Raw genomic sequence first — 18,109 nt, forward strand, 5'->3', positions numbered from 1 at the left:
CCTTGCCTGTTCATTGTTATGCAGCTCCATGGTCTCATAACTAACTGTAGCATTTACACTGCTAACCAGTTTACAGTGCCCTTGACAGCATTATATGCATATAAACTTACTGTGGTGTCTGTGACTCATATAAGAATCTTTGAAAAAGCTATGCTGTAAAAACAGTAAACTTTTTCATGATCTGATAATTTTCATTTTGTTTCTTTGCTTTCTTGAACCTTCTGCACAGCTTTTATCTGTGTATTTCTAGAAATGACTGCTAATGTTATTTACTACCACATACTGCTTACTGCATCTAATTACTTGTGTACTGAATTTACCTTAATGTTTTTCTAGCTTATTTTTTCCTCTAGATTCCCGGAAGCCATGTCTTGCAACAAAGCTGGAGCTTGAACTGCTTTTGCTGAACAGATACAGGATTCTTCCCAGTCAGTGTTTTCTCTTAACCTTTTCTAGTTGATTTTCTTCAGGCTCTCTTAATTTCTTTTTTACAGGCATCCAGGCAGTGTGCTTACTAGCTAGTAACTGTTTTTACTCAAGATTATAATATCACTGGCTGTTTTCTCACAGTTTCTGTTTTCACACTAGAGTTAAGCTGTTGATCTTGGTTGTGCTTATAGCTAATTAAAATAAATGACACACTGAAGGAGTATATCAACTTAAATAATAAAAGGCTGGAAAAATGGAAGAAGCTTTAAACAAATATTTAGATGAATGTTTTATTAACTAGAGTTTTATAACTTCCCAGACAGCCATTCCTGTAAATGGTCTGAGCATTCCCAGTTAGAAAAATGAATTATATGAAGTTACTATGCTAGTGGCCCTGAGGCCCTTACAAGCCTAGCCAGGAATTTAGCCCATGTTGCAACAAGCCAGTACCCTATGCCACTGTCCAGTAGGGACACAGGTGGAATCCCAGAGGTGCATTTTCTGTTCCCCATCCACTTATCCAGGTTGCGCTTAAAAAGGTTTAATGAGGTACTCTGCTTTACACGGAGAGGGAGTCTGTTCCACAAAAGGAGTAGTCTCTGGCACACAAATCTGTCCTGCAACAAGTCCTATTGATGTCACAGACCAGGTTGAGGTCGCGCGTGTGGGTTACTTGAGTGGAGCTTGACTTGCGGATATGCTGCAGTCCCATCAGGGCGGGGTCTGAGATTGCTTTGTATGCCAGATAGAGGTCACTTCTGAGTAGTCTGTAGGAGACTGAGTAGAGGACTAGACTTTTAGCCTATCTGTGTAGGGTAGATGTTTGAGGCCCTGGATTCTCCAGGTGAGGAACCTCTGTGGTCTTTCCAGCTGCTGCATGTGCTTTGTGAAGTACATGCCGAAAGGGGCATTGTACTCAATAATGGGTCTTATAAGGGAAGAATACAGGGATTTTATGACCACCTTATCCCTGGATGAGATACCCTTACAAATGAGGTGGGCCGTGTAGAAAGCTTTCCGTACAACAGAGGCAATATGGTGGTCAAAATTCAGTTTGCTATCAACCTGGGTGCCCAAGTCCCTCACAACTGACTGCGTGCTTAGTACCTTATTATCAGCGTGATAATTTGTGGGGAAGTCACTCTCCCTAAAGGGGTGATGATGCATTTTTTGGCATTCAGTTTGAGGCCATGTTTCTGGCACCAGTCATTTGTTTGGGTGAGACCCTCTTGGAGGATGCCCACATCACTAGGGGAATTGATAACAGCACCCAGCTTGCAGTCATCTGCAAACTTGGTCAGCCATAGCGCACTAGATTTGGCCTGCACCTCCGAAAAGTATATACCAATCAGCAGAGGCCCCAAGACCAATCCCTGGGGTACACCGCTTGTTACGGGTCTACTACTTGAGGTGTCTTCCCCCTAAGTAGATTGTGAGGCATACTGTTTTTTAAAAGAAGCTGGTAAAATTAAATTTATACAATCAATATCTAATTCCTATTCAGAAACATGCACACCAACTTTACATTACAGAGTGCCCATTGTAAATCGAGTATATACCAATGCAAAAAAGTCCATCCATTCAAGTATTAGTTAGCAGCTGGACTTCACATTGATATACGCCTCATAGTAATTTGATATATATTTTATGAGGGCTAGAAAAAAATATGGGAAAAAACAAAAAACATTCTACAAAACTCTAAACAGTTGACAAGTATTTTTACCAGCAACTGTGCACAGATTTGCAGAATGTCCTTGATATTTCTCATATTTCCACCCTATCCCTTGTAATATTTTTAAATTCCATAAAGATTCCTCTCAATACCATCTAACATTTTCATTCCAATTTTTCAATAACACAACTAGAACACAACTCTGCAACAACAGAAAAAAAGAGAGACAGAGTGTTACAGAGATGTTAACTTTCCCATTCTACATTAAAATGCACTGAGCTGATGTACTATGCAAAACTGGGGACGTCTATGCTATACACATGAGTAGTACATCAGTTTTCAAGTCAGAAGGAAGAAGAACACTGAAGTTCCATTACACATTTACATTACTTAAGAAAGGTAAGCAATTTTTTCCCCCTTAAATAATGCTATTGTATAATAGCAGTAATCCATTCTTGGGTGTAAGTAACAAAGAATTTATCCACAGTTGTCTTTCTTTTTGCCCTAGTGATCAAAACACACCAAGCATGGGTAACTCCTGGGATACCTACACCCGGGAGTAGAGTAATACTAAAATGAAGGCTACATTGGGCTGACCAGTCTTTTGAAGGAGAGACCATCCTAAAAGCTGAATTATGCAACTATCCATGTTTAAATAGTTGTTGACGCTGCACATAATTGTAAACTAGGTTGCTCGGTTACAAAATTGTTTCTCCAACTTATATATGTGAACCTTTTTGCCGTGTTACCTGTCATTCTTTGCACAGTAGCTACATTATACAGCTTTCATATGCATTGCTATACATGTAGTATACAGCCCATAAATTCTATTTCATGCAGCAAAAATGCTAGTATTGTGGAAATGGGGATGTACTAGTATTTTACACATTCTCAATCAGAATTTTTATACAAGAACCAGCAAGTCTGCAAAGAAGTGCACTTCCTTGAAAGCTGTTAAAATTCTACCTTTGCTTTTAGTACGTCATCATACCTTAGGTGTAATTTTGCTAGCTGAAATTTCTGGCATAATCCTGAATACTTCTTGATGTTCTGACTCGGGTTTCACTTCTGTAGTTGTTAGTGTGCTGTGCACCAACATGCTGTGGTTGAAATGACGATATCTGGATCTGTCCACCTCCCCATTTAATAAACTTAATAAACAAATATCATATATAGGTGTGACAGGCAGTATTTGTCAAAATTTTGAATATTATGTTTCAGATATCACAGAAAGTGCTTTAAATGACAAAGGGAATGCTAGGCAGAATACACCTTATAATGATTGCCAAGAAGGCATGCCAACATCCTCAGTGTTGCTATCAAAGAAAATGAAAATGCTGTCTCAAGAATTCTGTTCGTGGATGACAATATAGAATATATCTTAGACTTTGCTGAAATGCCCCACTATGGATCACAAACTTGAAATAAAAGTTGATCAGTGATGTCACTGAGATGCTAGAAAATGACGACGGAGGACAACTATTTTTGTTTGACTACACATAATTACAGTTTAAGAAGGCATACCACAGAAGGTACTGAAATCCTATTAGTCACTGCTACACCATGGTTAAACTTCAAACATCTAATAACAGAAAGCACTCACTGGGTACCTCAGAACACAAAGAAACTTCTGCCTAAAACATTGAACTAGTTAGAAACCATGACTTCCATTTAAAATATCAGCATAAAATGGGAATGTACTGGGAATGTACAGTGCTATGAAACATACTCCTTATTCCTACATTCATCAACTACAACTTATCTTTGGCATTAGGAAAAATACACAGTGAAGGTAACTAGAAGTATCTTCAAAACACACTATTTCTTATATATATATATATATATATATATATATATATATATATATATATATATATATTTTTTTTTTTTTTCCAAAGAATAAACATGTATAATTATTATACCCTTATATTAGAATACTTCTGTGTGAGTTTCCACAAGGTTGTCAGTAAATATGCCCCTGTTGTTACAGTTAGCAAAGTAATTAAATACTGCAGTTGGCTGCTGGGCTAGACATGACAAACGAGAAACATGCACAGGGTGCAGATTAAACACAGTCAACTGTAGCCTCTACCTACTGGCATCAGTGCATCCTAGGAAATGTATACAGGGCATGGGAAATGTAAACAACAGCTATGCATGCTGCTAAAATCCACTTTATCCCTAAAATTTTACCCAAAAGAGAAAGAAACTAAATATTCTATAAACACACACCGAACACAATTTAATTCCACATGTTGTATCTTTCGGCTTTTCCCGGTTAGGGGTCGCCACAGCAGAACTCCGGTCCGCTAATGATTGGCAGTAGATTTTTACGTGCCGAGTTGCCAGCTCTGACGCACAACCTTCAACGAAGGTACGTCTATTCACGCATGTCTCCACACAGAAGACGCTTTAGCTGAGAATCGAACAGGACAACGTCTTACTGTGAGGCGACAACGCTACCGCAGCACCACCACCGCAGTACACAATTTAATTCCACATCATCAACAGAAAACAGCAGGATTATCTCAAGGTTTAATCTTGAGTCCAGTACTCTTTTTTTTTTTAACATTTTTCTTAACCTACCTTTTGATACAGTAATGTTTAATCGTATGCCTTACGTAGATGTTGCCATTATATTACAGCTGCAAGTCATACAACAAATTATAAGAAAAGCTACAGCAAAACTTCATCTTACTAGGGAACTGACTTTCTGAGATGCAGCTTGTATTAAACTACATAAAATCAATTACTATACTGTTTGGTCTTCTTCTTTCGGCTTTTCCCGGTTAGGGGTCACCACAGTGGAATTCCGGTCTGCTAATGATTGGCAGTAGATTTTTACGGTGCCGAGGTGCCAGCTCGACGCCCAACCTTCAACGAAGGCACGCCCATTCTATGCATGTCTTTTAAACACCACTCGACCACGGGGAGGACATGCAGACTCCACACAGAAGGCGCTCCAGCCAAGAATCGAACAGGAGAACCTCTTACTGTGAGGCAACAATGCTACCGCTGCACCACCGCGGACTGTTTGGTACACACCAAAAACCTTAAATGCAATCCCACATTAAGCTTCACCTACTCTCAAGGAAACTCACTGCCTGAAGTCACTTAACAAAGGTATAACTTTTGACCAAGAACTCACTTTTGTTCAAAACATGCTAAACATGACAAAAGTAACTCATGTCGGCTTCGGTCCGAGTTAGCATACAAATACTCTCACCTACTCCCTAGAAAATCTAGAAAAGCTCTAAAATTGTAATGAAATATCGTATACTATTATTTGCTATAAACTCCAGAAAGAACATCTACACTCTGCAAGTGACTGCTTACCATATCTGCAGATTCATAACCCTCGGTTGGCCCAGAGAACATCATTGTATCTCTAGAAAAATGCAAATGGCTTCCAGTGACTGCTAGGGGCACTCTCCTAACTCAACTGTTTCACATCCAAACTAATGTCCACCTCTATAGCACAGACTATAACACAGGCAGACAAACTATTCCCTATGCTCCTCTACTTACAATGCCATTTGCTTGTCAAGATCCCATTTCATGAAAGTAACATCTGAAAAAGCCTTTCCAAAGCTTGCATGTGTAATGTGGAACTCACTACAGCTACATATCTGAAAACAACAGGAATTAAGTACATTTTTTAAATAGGAACTACTTCATTTTCTTAGTAATGAACACAAGTGCCTGTATATCAACAGGGTTAAATCAGACCTACAGCAATGTATTTATTTATTTGACATTTAACTGGGTTGATCCAACTGAGCTAGAAGCCCATTTTCAGTGGAGACTCGAGGAGAAAAGCTCTAGAAAATTCCAAACTAAAACTGATAAAACATAGATAAATGTAATTTAAGTTATACAATACAGAAAAAAATTTAAAAAAGTACAACATGGAATATACACAAAACGTTAAGCAAAATACAGTTGCAATAAACAAAATAGAATGAGATCAGTTTAACAGAAATCTGCCAAAATCAGAATATACATAATATGTAATTTCCAAATGAGGTGTGGAATGTACAATAAAACGTATAATGGAGCCAATGTAATATGAGTGTCAGTACCTAAAAAACAGATGAACTACATATGACACAGTTTTAGTTGTAGTGATTACTAAGTAGTCACAGTACTATGCGAGTATAGCTACTTAAAATTGAGAAAAAGTCAGATTTATAAGAAAAGTAATCATAAAAATTATTAGAGAGTAGAAAAGAAATGAGTTAAAGGAGGAGACAAAAGGTGGGATAAAAGAGATGGTTCATGTAGGCTCTTGGCAAGGGCAGGTCCATGAGCTTAAAAGAAAGAGTTTTAGTTGCTTTTTGAATTGATTTGTATTTGGGTTGTTTTTAATTGAGTTAGGAAGTTTGTTCTAGGCTAAAGACACACTGTAATTGTAAAGTAGCTTGCAGATGTTTTTGTTGGGTTTATGTAGGTCAACGAATTGTTGTTTACAGCTTCTGAGAGATCTAGTGGGGGTGTAAAAGGAAATGAGGGAAGGGAGGGATGGGCATGCAGTAGGTTTATATAAGATAGAGTGAGCAATATTTAGCTGTGAGATAAGAAGTTGATGCATATTTGCACAGCTAAAATACTATGCTATTTCTTTTTTAATACCTTTATTAAATTGTCACAACACTTCCTCACATACATTAATGGAAAAAAAAAACAACAAACCATATTAATATTTTTTCCATGAATAATGCATTATGTGTATGTTTTTTTTCTGTATAACAACTGTCATTCATTTCAGCATTACATAAAATTACTCAATTCCTGCCTTTCCCTAAACTTCAAGCGTCATGTATTATTCCCACAAATTCCATTTACTTCTATGTAATTTACTCATTCCCTTGTTTTTTATCTCTTAACAATATTCAGTACCTCAATTACAACTGGTTTAGATTTTGATTTCCATTTTCTAGTAATTGCTTTTTTGGCAGCCAATTGCATTAATCTTACTAAGGGTTTAGGGTTTACTATGTCTTGGCAAATCAGATGCCGTGTCTCAGCTCAAAAGATTAATTTCCTTAGTTACAGCCATTTGTTTCCCGATTATATCTGACAAGAGTACTATGTAGGGAAGTTTTAAAATCTGTCAACACATTTCATCTCTAGAATGTTCCCATTAATACAATGTTATTTCTCAACTGCATTAGTACAGATGTTTGATATATAAAGTACATACCATAAATACTATTTTCTGTTCCTTCTTTAATCTTTTCTAGTTCATGTTTCTATACACCTATATGCCACTCTCTTTAAACTGTGACCTACCTTATAGTGTAATCATTGTTCATAGGTTCATAGGTAAGTACTAGGCTATCTGCCCATGGGCATTTATAAGCCTAGCCACAGAGTGATGGCTTTCGCTTCCCCATTAGATTAGTAACCTGGGCCTCTGTCAACAGGGCTCCTAAAGTGATCCCAGGGTAGAACTTACGATTACCCATCCACTCATCAAGATTTCTCTTGAAGAGGGTCAGAGAGGAGCTCTGTCGAATATGGACTGGGATTCTATTCCAGAGTGAGGGGAGTCGCTGGGACAGGAATCTATCCCTCCAGCATGTCCTGTTTATTGTTGTACATAGGTTCAAGTCGCTAGAACGAGTGGTTCTGAGGGATCTCATTTTTCTGAGGTGAAGCATGTCCATTAGTTCAGGGTTTGACATGGCCCTATAGGTCAGGCATAGGTCACCTCTGAGCAGACGGTAAGCGACTGAGAAGAGCTGGAGCTTTTTTAGTCGTGCTTCATAGGGTAATTGTTTAAGGCCCTTAATCCTGTTAGTGAGGTACTTCTGTGGTCTTTCTAGTTGTAGCAGGTGTCTAATGAGGTACATCCCAAATGGGGCATTGTACTCTATTATGGGCCTAATGAGTGAGGAGTAAAGTGGCACAATCACCTCCTTGGATCTGGATGAGAAACCCTTGTGATCAGGTGTGTCACATAGAAGGATTTCCTGACCGTTTTAGCTATGTGGTTATCAAAGGAGAGCATGCTATCTACTTGGGTACCCAGGTCCCTAATTACTTCTTCTGTACTTAGTGGATTCCCATCTATGTGGTAGCTTGTAGGTACTTTGTTTTTCCCAAATGGGATTACTATGCATTTTTTGGCATTTAGCTTGAGGCCGTGACTTTGACACCAGGTGTTTGTCTCTGTGAGACCCTCTTGCAGGATGTCTGTGTCAGCTGGAGAGTCAATTATCGCACCCAATTTACAGTCATCTGCGAACTTGGTTAGCCACAGTCCCTCCGCCTTTGCCTGTACTTCAGAGAAATATATACCGAACAGGAGGGGTCCCAGGATTGAGCCCTGTGGGACTCCGCTTGTGACTGGTTTAGAGTCAAACATGGCGCCTGCCACTCTGACCGTGTGGGTTCTGTCTGAGAGCCAATTGGCAACCCATCTCGTGACATGGGGGTTGATATTTAAGCTGGTGAGTTTGTCTATGATTCCTGAGTGTGGGATGGTGTTGAATGCCTTAGCGAGGTCCAGATATGCTGTGTGGACCACCTTCCCTTCATCTAGGGCCTTGGTGACTGTTTCGAAGAAGTCGACCAAGTTCAGGAGGCAAGATCTGCCTTTAACAAAGCTGAACTGGGTGGGGTCCAGTGTCTGGAGGTTCCCAATGTCCCTGTTAATGAGCTCCATGATAATGCGTTCCATGGCTTTGCAGACCAAGCTAGTCAAGCTTATAGGGCGACAGTTCCCAGGGTCCGTTGTGGCACCACCTTTGTGGAGTGGTACGACTGTTGCTGTACGCCATTCTTTGGGTACATAGCCTGTAGAGAGGCTGAGTTTGAATAGTGATTTGAGATGGGGGGTTAGCTCATTTTGAAGCTCGTGTAAGACACAACCTGGGATAGCATCTGGTCCCATTGATGCTGTGTTTTTGGCCTTTGCAAAGGCTGTCTTTACTTGTGTGTCTGAGATATCTGGAGCGCCACATTCTTCTGGGATGGGTGAAGTTTGCACTGAACTTGTCAGCCAGGATGTTGGCAATGTCGGTTGGTTCAGTGTATTTATGGCCATTATGCACTAGCTCGGAGCATATCTGACAGTTTGCCCCTAGACTCTTGACATAGTTAAAGAAAGCCTTGTGGTTATCCTTAGAGTCATTGGCTATTTTTCTTTCGAAGTTGGCCTTGGATGATTTAATGAGGGAGCGCAGTTTTTTACTGATGTTAATCAGAGATGCCTTCTTATTTTGGGATATTGTTCTATCTTGCAGGAGTTTCCTCCTTCTGTTGTAAAGTTTATTTATGGCCGGGGTCCACCAGACTGGCTTCCTCTTTTTTGAGGAGTTGGTCTTGGTTTTACTTGGGATGGCTCGGTCCATGCATTCTTGAAGGTGTTCATAGAATGCACTTGTAAAGGATTCTGCCGATGGGTCATCATTTTCCATTTGATTGGGAGCTTTGAAACTTCCCACCTCGGTCTTGAGGAGTGTGAAGTTGGCTTTAGAGAAGTTTTTTACCTTGATTTCCTTGACTGGGGGGGTCGGGATGTGGATGTCCAGTGTGATTAGTTTGTGATCTGATCTTACCAATGACGAGTTTACCTCAGATTCCGTGTCTCAGCTCAAAAGATTAATTTCCTTAGTTACAGCCATTTGTTACCTTGTCATCAGTATTTATTTATTTATTTTCATTTAGTTACCAGAATAGTGTGACAAGACCATATTAGACCCCTTTTCAGTGGAGGCCCAAGGAGAAAAGCTCCACATTTTTACATTACCTAACAGAAACCAGTTTGTTAGTTTATATCATGAAATACTAGGAGCACATCTTAAAATAAACATATAGCTGAGAATATGTAAGAAATTACACTATACAATAACAAAGAAAACATTTTACAAGATCACAGCTGGACAACTGAATTAAATATCAAATACCTTGAAGAAAATATGACTTCATAGTGATGGCATTAATATTCATTATCTTATGAAACATGGGAATATACATAATTACAGTAATAAACTGTGTGTGCAGGAATGCAAGAACAGCAATATTTACAGCAAAATGGATTTGAAGCTTTTGATGTTAACAAGTCAACCACTGGAATAGTTGCTGAGACACAGTTTATTCCTCAGTAGATGCTAGATAAATATTTTCTTAAATTGTTGGCAACTGCTAAATTGCCTTAAGATGTCTGAGAGTGAGTTCCACAGTTTAGCAAAATATGAGGAGTAAACAGCATCCCCTTGAGTACTGTGTGATTTTTTTCTGTGCAGACTAGATGCTTGTCTTCAAGCACAATGATCTGGGAGGGGAGTACCATATAAGTAGGGGTGCTACACAGGGCATTTTTCTGCTTGATATATAATTCTGTGTGCCAGTTTTGTTGACAATTTTAAAAGACTGCAAAACTCCATCCAGGGTCACTTTTGAAGGGGTAAGCAATGGTGAATACCACAGATCAGATTGGTAGCAAATTAAGCAATTTTATTACAGACTGCCCTAAAATAGAGTATTGTTAAGGTTAGCTAATGCTGTGATTGGTTAAAAAAGGCTTTTTGTTTAGGAATGCTCCAGCATGATAAAACAGACCCAACTTTTGATGAGTTTTATTAATGATGTCACGACTTTGAGTACCAAACTTTAGATGCTCATCAGCAGTACCTCCAAAAAGCTTAGTGGTGGCAATTATTTCAATCTGGATGTTTTGGGAGAAATTGATGGCAAAGCTTTATCTAAGATCAGCCAGTGACTTGGGAATGAATCACGAGTTGCTTTTATTTATTTTTCTTTTTGTGTGCGTGTGTGCTCATGTGTGTATTTAAGAGTAGGTGGCAGAAGCTGAGATAGATTTTCTTTTAAACACCTTTATCAAATAATCACTTAAGAGACAGGCAAACATATTAACAGAAAAGAAAACAAAAATTGACATTTTTGTAATTATCATTAGTCTAAAGTTACAAAAATGTCTTAATTCCTGCCTTCCCTTAAGCTTTACTCCTGCTCCTGTATGCACTGTTCCTAAAATTTCCATTTATTTCTTGGTAATTTGTACCTTCCCTTTTTAAAATATCCCTCTTCCAGTTCTTTTATCACTTTTATAATATTCAGTACTTCAAACACAGTTAGTTTAGACTGATTTCCATTGCCTAGTAATTGTTTTTTTGGGAGTCAACAGAATTAAAGTTAATAAGGCCTTACTATGTATATGCAATTCAGATCCTGTGTCCCAGCTAAAAAAAAATCATATCCCTGTTTTAAAACAATTGCTCACCCAATATCTCTAAGACAGTACTCTGTAGGAAATTTTTAGATTCTGCCAAAGGATTATACTCCCAAAGCACATGTTCCCAGTTACATTTTTTCTTTCCTATCACACCTCCAACATTAACTACCCGAGGAAACATTCTTTGAAGTCTGCTTGGGGTATAAAAATACCTACGTAAAAACTTCCAAGCAAAGCTCCTAAAATTCTGCACTTTGTTGTATATGTCTCCCAATGTTTCCTCTTGTAAATAGCTTTTCCAGTATCTCTTCCAAATATTTTCTAACTTTCTATGATTGACTCTTATAGTTATCCTGCAATATTTTACATCCCTTCTAATTATCCCCATCAGATCACATCTTTCACTTAAGATTTCCCAATCCCTTTCACTTTTATTTGAAGGGACATTTTAGAGCTTCACAGTTATTCAATCCCTGGTAAAAAAAAGTAGTATCTAGCCTGCAGTCCAAAGATCTTCTTGGCCTCGTTCCACTCTATCTTTCCCTCTCTAGTTATTTGCTTCCAGTACCTTGATTCCTTTACCATTTTTTCCAGTAAATTCCTGCTCCATCTTGCTTATTTTCTGTACTCCTACTTGCAGTCAGCCCTATTAGCAAAATCTCCTTTCTCCATTTTCATGTTGGCTTAGGTCTTAAAATACTTTCTGCTACTTTATGAATACAATATACTATATGGTTATTGTGAAGACTCGTACAGAAGGGTGAAGGCTGCCAGCCTAGTCAAACAGAATTTGATAAATAATTCTGGCATTTGTAAATATAAATGTAAAATATAGGCTTGTGTTCTTAAATGAAAGAAAACACTGTAAAATATGAAATTCAAGATTGTAGCAACATTGCCATCTGCTGTAAGGAAAACTAAGCCAAGCATTTCAAATGTTCTTTGAAATTAAAATTATGTTTTGTATGTCCTTTGAAGTTAGAACTCGGAGTCGATGAGTCTGCAGTAAGCATCCTGCCTATTGTTTTAAGGCTAAAGTGTATGACCAGAATTTACATATGGAATGTCCTTTACTGCTCTAAGTGTAAAAGAATGCAACTGCAGTTCATGTGTAGCCTGGGAACACCAGGAAGGGTGAAAAAGATGATGTAATGTTTATCAGAACTGGAGTTTCAATTTAAACAGTGAGAACCAGAAATTGTTAAGCATTTTTGTCTGGACTATCCACTCATCAGCACTCTGCCTGTTGCTCTTAAGTAAGTTATCTTAGAAGTGTGTTTTCTTGTAGAAATAGCTAGGACTATAAAGTTTGGACTAAGTGTTTTTCTGTTATATCAGAACTTTCCTACTGTATTGTTTTAAGTTTCTGTTTGATCTCTGAACTCTTTGATTTTGATCTTGATATTGCACAGTAATAATTGGACACCCTTTTAAGGGCCTTTAGGTAGCTAAGTATTAGCTGGTGGTGGCAGAAATTACTACCGTATAGTCTGGGTAAAGGGGCACAGCTGGAGATTCTGTGTCAGCCTTTCCCAGGAGTGTCTGTGAAGTTGTATAAATACTTATCTCAAAGTGTGTGTGCTGTGTCAGCTACCTGGGCAGGGACACAAAGCACTGGTGGGACAGAGAGGGTACTGGAGGTTAGTTTGCCAGCTAACCTGAGATCTGGACCCTATAGCTGTGTCAGTGGGGAGTCTGATTGGGGACCTGGGGAGCAAGGAAGCAACCAGCCCCAGACTGACTGCGATCCCTGTGTGCACTTAAGGGAAATTGTACTTTACTGTGTGTATTTGTTATCCTTTCCTCTTATATGAGATGTCCTCCCTGGTATTAGTGGTGAGGATTGAGGCTCCTTGATTGCTGGGCCAGGGCATGGCCGTCACAATATATATATATATATATATATATATATATATATATATATATATATATATATATATATATATATATATAAAAACATATAGTTTATATCATGAATGATACTAATAAGAACAATTGTTTTACTTACAGTTTTTTCCCATTTTAGTGTCCTTCTAAACATCTTTATAGCTTTACAGTTCACCCATAAGTTTAACAAAGTCAACAAAAGTCCATTTTTTTCAGTCATTTTGTCTTGCAAAGCCATATTTCAAAAACGTGATTGATGCTTTACAGTCTCCCATTTATTCACTAAGTTTAGTGTTGCTGCTCTTCTTCCTGTTCATCTGTATTTCCCACTCTGGTTACAGTCCAACGTACACCTGATTCTTCTGGTCAGCTCCTGTGCTTTTTTCTGTCTCTCAAGCATTTTCATTTGGAACAGTGGAAAACGATTCATTGGCAAAGTCTCTCTATGAACCTTACCATCAGAAGAATGTTTGCTGGCTCACTTTTTGTTGGATTAACTTTTTTTTTATTCCTCCTTAGCCTGACTTTGATCTTCCAGGAAAACAAAAATACTCGGAAGACAGCTGGATATAGCAGCTTGAATCACACCTGACTGTCTACGTTCCCTGATTTCTGGGATAAAATTACTTCTCTTCTGCCTGGTGTACAGTGAATAATCATTTTCTACAAACACTCAGCTGCCTCCCATTTTTAATACTTTGCCTTCTGCCATGGTTTTGTCAGGAGCAGATTTTTTCTGCTGGTACGAGTGCATCTTAAGTAATATAGATCTTGGCTGCTTTCTCATGGTCAGATTTGGAGCATGCACTCGATGTGCCCTTTCAACTAACAAATCCTGCTGGGGAACACCAGCCCAGTTGCTTATTGGTGCTTTTATAAAATGAATAGACTGTTCCTTCTAGTTTTTCTGATACAACAGAAAATCTTGGATTTTCTCTGTGCGTTCTGTCTTCTAACTCTACCATTTTTGGAAACAGCTCTTCTTGAGATGCCTCATATTCAACCAGCTTTTTCTTCATTTCATCTTCTGATTTTTGCAGTTTTATCAGTTCACCGATTAGCCAGTTAAACCATCTTCAATTTTTTTCCAGCCTTTTGTTATTTGAGTTGATATATTCCTTTAATGTTTCATTTATTTTAATCACCTTTTTCCTCTAAAATACTGAAAGCCACTTCTTGAATCAAAGCTGAAACTTAAACTGCTTTCTTATTGAACAGCTGGAGAATCATTCCCAGAAAGTGTTTTTTTTCTTCACCTTTTCTGATTGGTTTTCTTTCGAGTTTTCCAAATTTCTTCTGTGCTAGCATCCAGGCAGTGTATATACTAGTAACTGATATTTATCCAACAATAGTTTCAATGGCACTCCTTTTTCTCAGTTTCTGTGTTTACACTGGGAGAGCTGAAGTTGTTGATCAGTGTGCAGCCATCTTGGAAGAACAAACTAATATAGTTTTTAACGGATATACATGATTCATGAATTACAGCTTAGAGTTCTGTAGGTGAGGAGACAGAATAAATGACAGTGGAGTCATTTGCATACTGGACAATTATTTATTGGCCATTACAAGTGCAGGTTATTGATAAATATATTTAATGATTGGCTGTCTTTCTGGTGCCATTCTAAGGGGATCCAACATTTGCCAGCCTGGGAGGACATGGTTAACAGTTGCTGTTGCTTTGCCAAGAATGGCCTGCACGAGTTTCCGATAGGTTTTCAAATAGTGACTAAAACTTTATCCACCCCCACAGTGCCTTTTTTTAGGTAATGCCAAATTGACAAACCTAGCAACAAATCAAAATCAGCTCAAGTAAACCTTAAAGTGCTACTGCTGAATGACAACAGTCTAAATAAAAAACTACATTTCTCCCAAGCCCTCCTCATACTCCAGAATATAGCCATCTGTGCAATTACAGAGACATAGTTTAAAGAGGCAGAGAGTACATTGGAAGTGCAAGGTTTCAGTGCCTTCCACACTTCTAGACCAGTAGTTGCACAGACAAAGGCTAAAGCTGAATGTATCTCAATACACATCATTAACAAGCATATTTCTAGGCTGGTAAAACAGAATGACATGCTGGAGTTCCTCCACATGCAGATGACCATAGCCAAAATCCCACAGCACATCCTAGCCAGTGACTCACACAAATCCCATTATATGTCAATGGCCTGGGAATTCACAGTTACTTCCTTATGTCTGGCATGAGTCATACAAAGCATTATGGAAAAGGGAAAAGGTTGAGGAAGAACAAGATCACATTGATGCATCAAGCTCCATTGTTAGCCAAGTTGTGGAAAACAAGCTAAAATGACAAATAAAGCATTTAGAGTGATTTTGAGGTGTTAAATAGGTCAGGAAACAAACATAGAGTGAAAAAACATATTTGTTTAGTTCTAAGGTGGATTTTACTTTTAATTTTATGAATGCACAAATAAGCAACTGCACTGGTGTTTCACAGCAAGATTTGTTAATTGAAAGGGCATGTCGAGTATATACTCCAAACCTGGCTATGAGAAAGCAGCCAAGACCAATATTAGTAAAAATGCAATCATACCAGAAGAAAGATTTGATACTGACAAAACTGTGGCAGAAGGGAAAAGTAATAAAAATTGGAGGCAGCAGAATGTGTAGAAAAAAAGAAGTTATGTACTCACCATAACGTTCCATCTGAGTAGGTACTTCATTTGTCTGCAACCTGTGGGTATCGGATCCGACTTCAGATCCAAGCTGGCAGCTTTACTAGCTAAAAGATCCGAGCTCCTAGCTCCTCCCCTTTACCCATAACCCCCTGCTACATGCTGCCTTTCCTCAGATCGAGTTTGCTTAATCCAACAAGCTAATGCCCCCGACAGAGGACTAAATAAGCCTAACCTCATAAGACAATCTGAAAACATGATCAGGAATCGTGATAATGGTTAGGGGGCATGGAGGGGGGGTCGGTTGCAGACAAATGAAGTACCTACTCAGATGGAACGTTATGGTGAGTACATAACTTCTTTATCTGAAGTAGTTACTTCATTTGTTCTGCAACCTGTGGGACAGAGTCCCCAGCTACCTAAAAGCCTTGGGCGGCCCTTAAGGAAGGATATTCCGAAGCACCGCGGAGCCAAAGGAAGCCCTACTCCTGGATATCATATCCAATTTATACTGAGAAATGAATGTATGGGAGGAGGACCAAGTAGTTGCTGAACATATGTCGTCCAGAGGAACCCTGGACCAGAAGGCTGCTGATGTGGCTATGGATCGGGTTGAGTGGGCATGGACTCCGATAGGAGCAGTTTTACCTGAGGCTACATACGCATGAATGATGCACTGTGAAATCCAATTTGCTAAGGTAACTTTGGAAATGACTTTACCCATGGCAGATTTGGCAAAGGACACAAACAACTGATCAGCCTTGCGAGTATCCTTAGTCCTGTGCAAGTAAAAACGTAGTTGTCTATGTACATCTAATTTGTGTAATTTGTATTCCCCTAGGTTCTGAAAATTGGGGAAGAACACCGGTAAATTAATCGACTGATTAATATTTGATTCTGAAGCCACTTTTGGTAAGAAAGAAGGGTTAGTCCTGAGAGACACTCTATCCTTATGGAAAATTAGATAAGGAGGTTTCATGCAAAGGGCTTGAAGTTCCGAAACCCTCCTTGCTGAAGTAATTGCAACTAGAAAGGCTGTTTTCCATGATAAGAACTTTAAAGGAACTGAGGCGGCAGGCTCAAAAGGTGGGCTTGTCAATGCTTGCAGAACTAGAGTTAAGTCCCATGGTGGGACCGCAGACTTAACTGGTGGTTTCAAAAGAGAAATGCCTTTCAAGAATGTTTTGCACATCTTAGCAGAAGCTAGAGATCCCAGTCCATCCCCCACGTGAAAATGGGAAATGGCTGCCAATTGTACTTTAACTGTAGATGCACTTGCTCCTTGATGAAAAATATGTGACAGAAAATCAAGAATCGTCGGAACAGGAACTGTAAAGGGGTCTAAGCCCTTGTCCTTAGCCTAGACAGAAAAACGCTTCCATTTACTACTGTAAATTTTTCTGGTAGCAGGCTTGTGAGCCGCTACCAGAATGGCCTTTACTGGTGACGAGATGCTGCCATCAGTGGAACTGGCTCAACCAAGCCGCTAGCTTGAGGTTTACCAGGTTTGGGGGTTGCAATCCTGCAGGATGTGAAATCAGATCCGAAATGGGATCTAAGATCCATGGAGGACCTACACTGTGAGACCGCAGATATGGGAACCAGATCTGGCGAGGCCAGAATGGGGCTATGAGGATAATTTTGCTCCCTAACCAACGTGCTTTCTGAATGAATTTCGTCATAAGAGGAAGGGGGGGGATAAGCGTAGAGGAGACCGGGTGGCCAAGCATGAACTAGAGCATCTCTGGGGCTCTCCCCTGGTGGGGGAAGTATCGCGAAAAACTCACTGCATTTTGTGTTTGACGGACAGGCGAAAAGATCGCAGCAAGGAAGACACCATTTGAGGAAGATCTGTTTTGCAACTGATGGTTTGAGAGACCACTCGTATGGTGTGAGGATCACACGACTCAGCTTGTCCGCCAGAATGTTGGACCGACCCAGAATGTGCGTCGCTATCAGAAAGCGGTTGGTGGATATCACCCACTCCCAAATTCTCATAGCCTCCTGACAAAGGGAATAAGACCTGGTTCCTCCCTTCTTGTTTATGTACCAGACTACTGCCATGTTGTCTGTTTGAACCGCAATAGTCCCTAGAGGGAGAAGGCCGTGGAGAGCTTGCAATGCCAAAAGCACCGCCCTCATCTCTAGGACATTGATATGCAAAGCGGTCTCTAAGGGAGTCCACGTGCCTTGGACGGTTCTGCCCGAACAATGCCCCCCCCAACCTGAGGCGAGAAGCATCCATGGTTAACGTGGCTCGAGGCGGGGGTATTACAAAAGGTC

General features: G+C 39.4%; 1 protein-coding gene across 1 annotated transcript in view; it reads right to left on the bottom strand.

Moving 5' to 3' along the window:
- Positions 1-18,109, bottom strand: part of PHYH (phytanoyl-CoA 2-hydroxylase) — a 930,440-nt gene that overhangs the window by 384,228 nt on the left and 528,103 nt on the right. The window lies entirely within an intron of this gene.

Source organism: Protopterus annectens, chromosome 11.part0 (genome assembly GCF_019279795.1).
Source record: "Protopterus annectens isolate FY-2018-M chromosome 11.part0, PAN1.0, whole genome shotgun sequence".
Taxonomy (NCBI): domain Eukaryota; kingdom Metazoa; phylum Chordata; order Ceratodontiformes; family Protopteridae; genus Protopterus; species Protopterus annectens.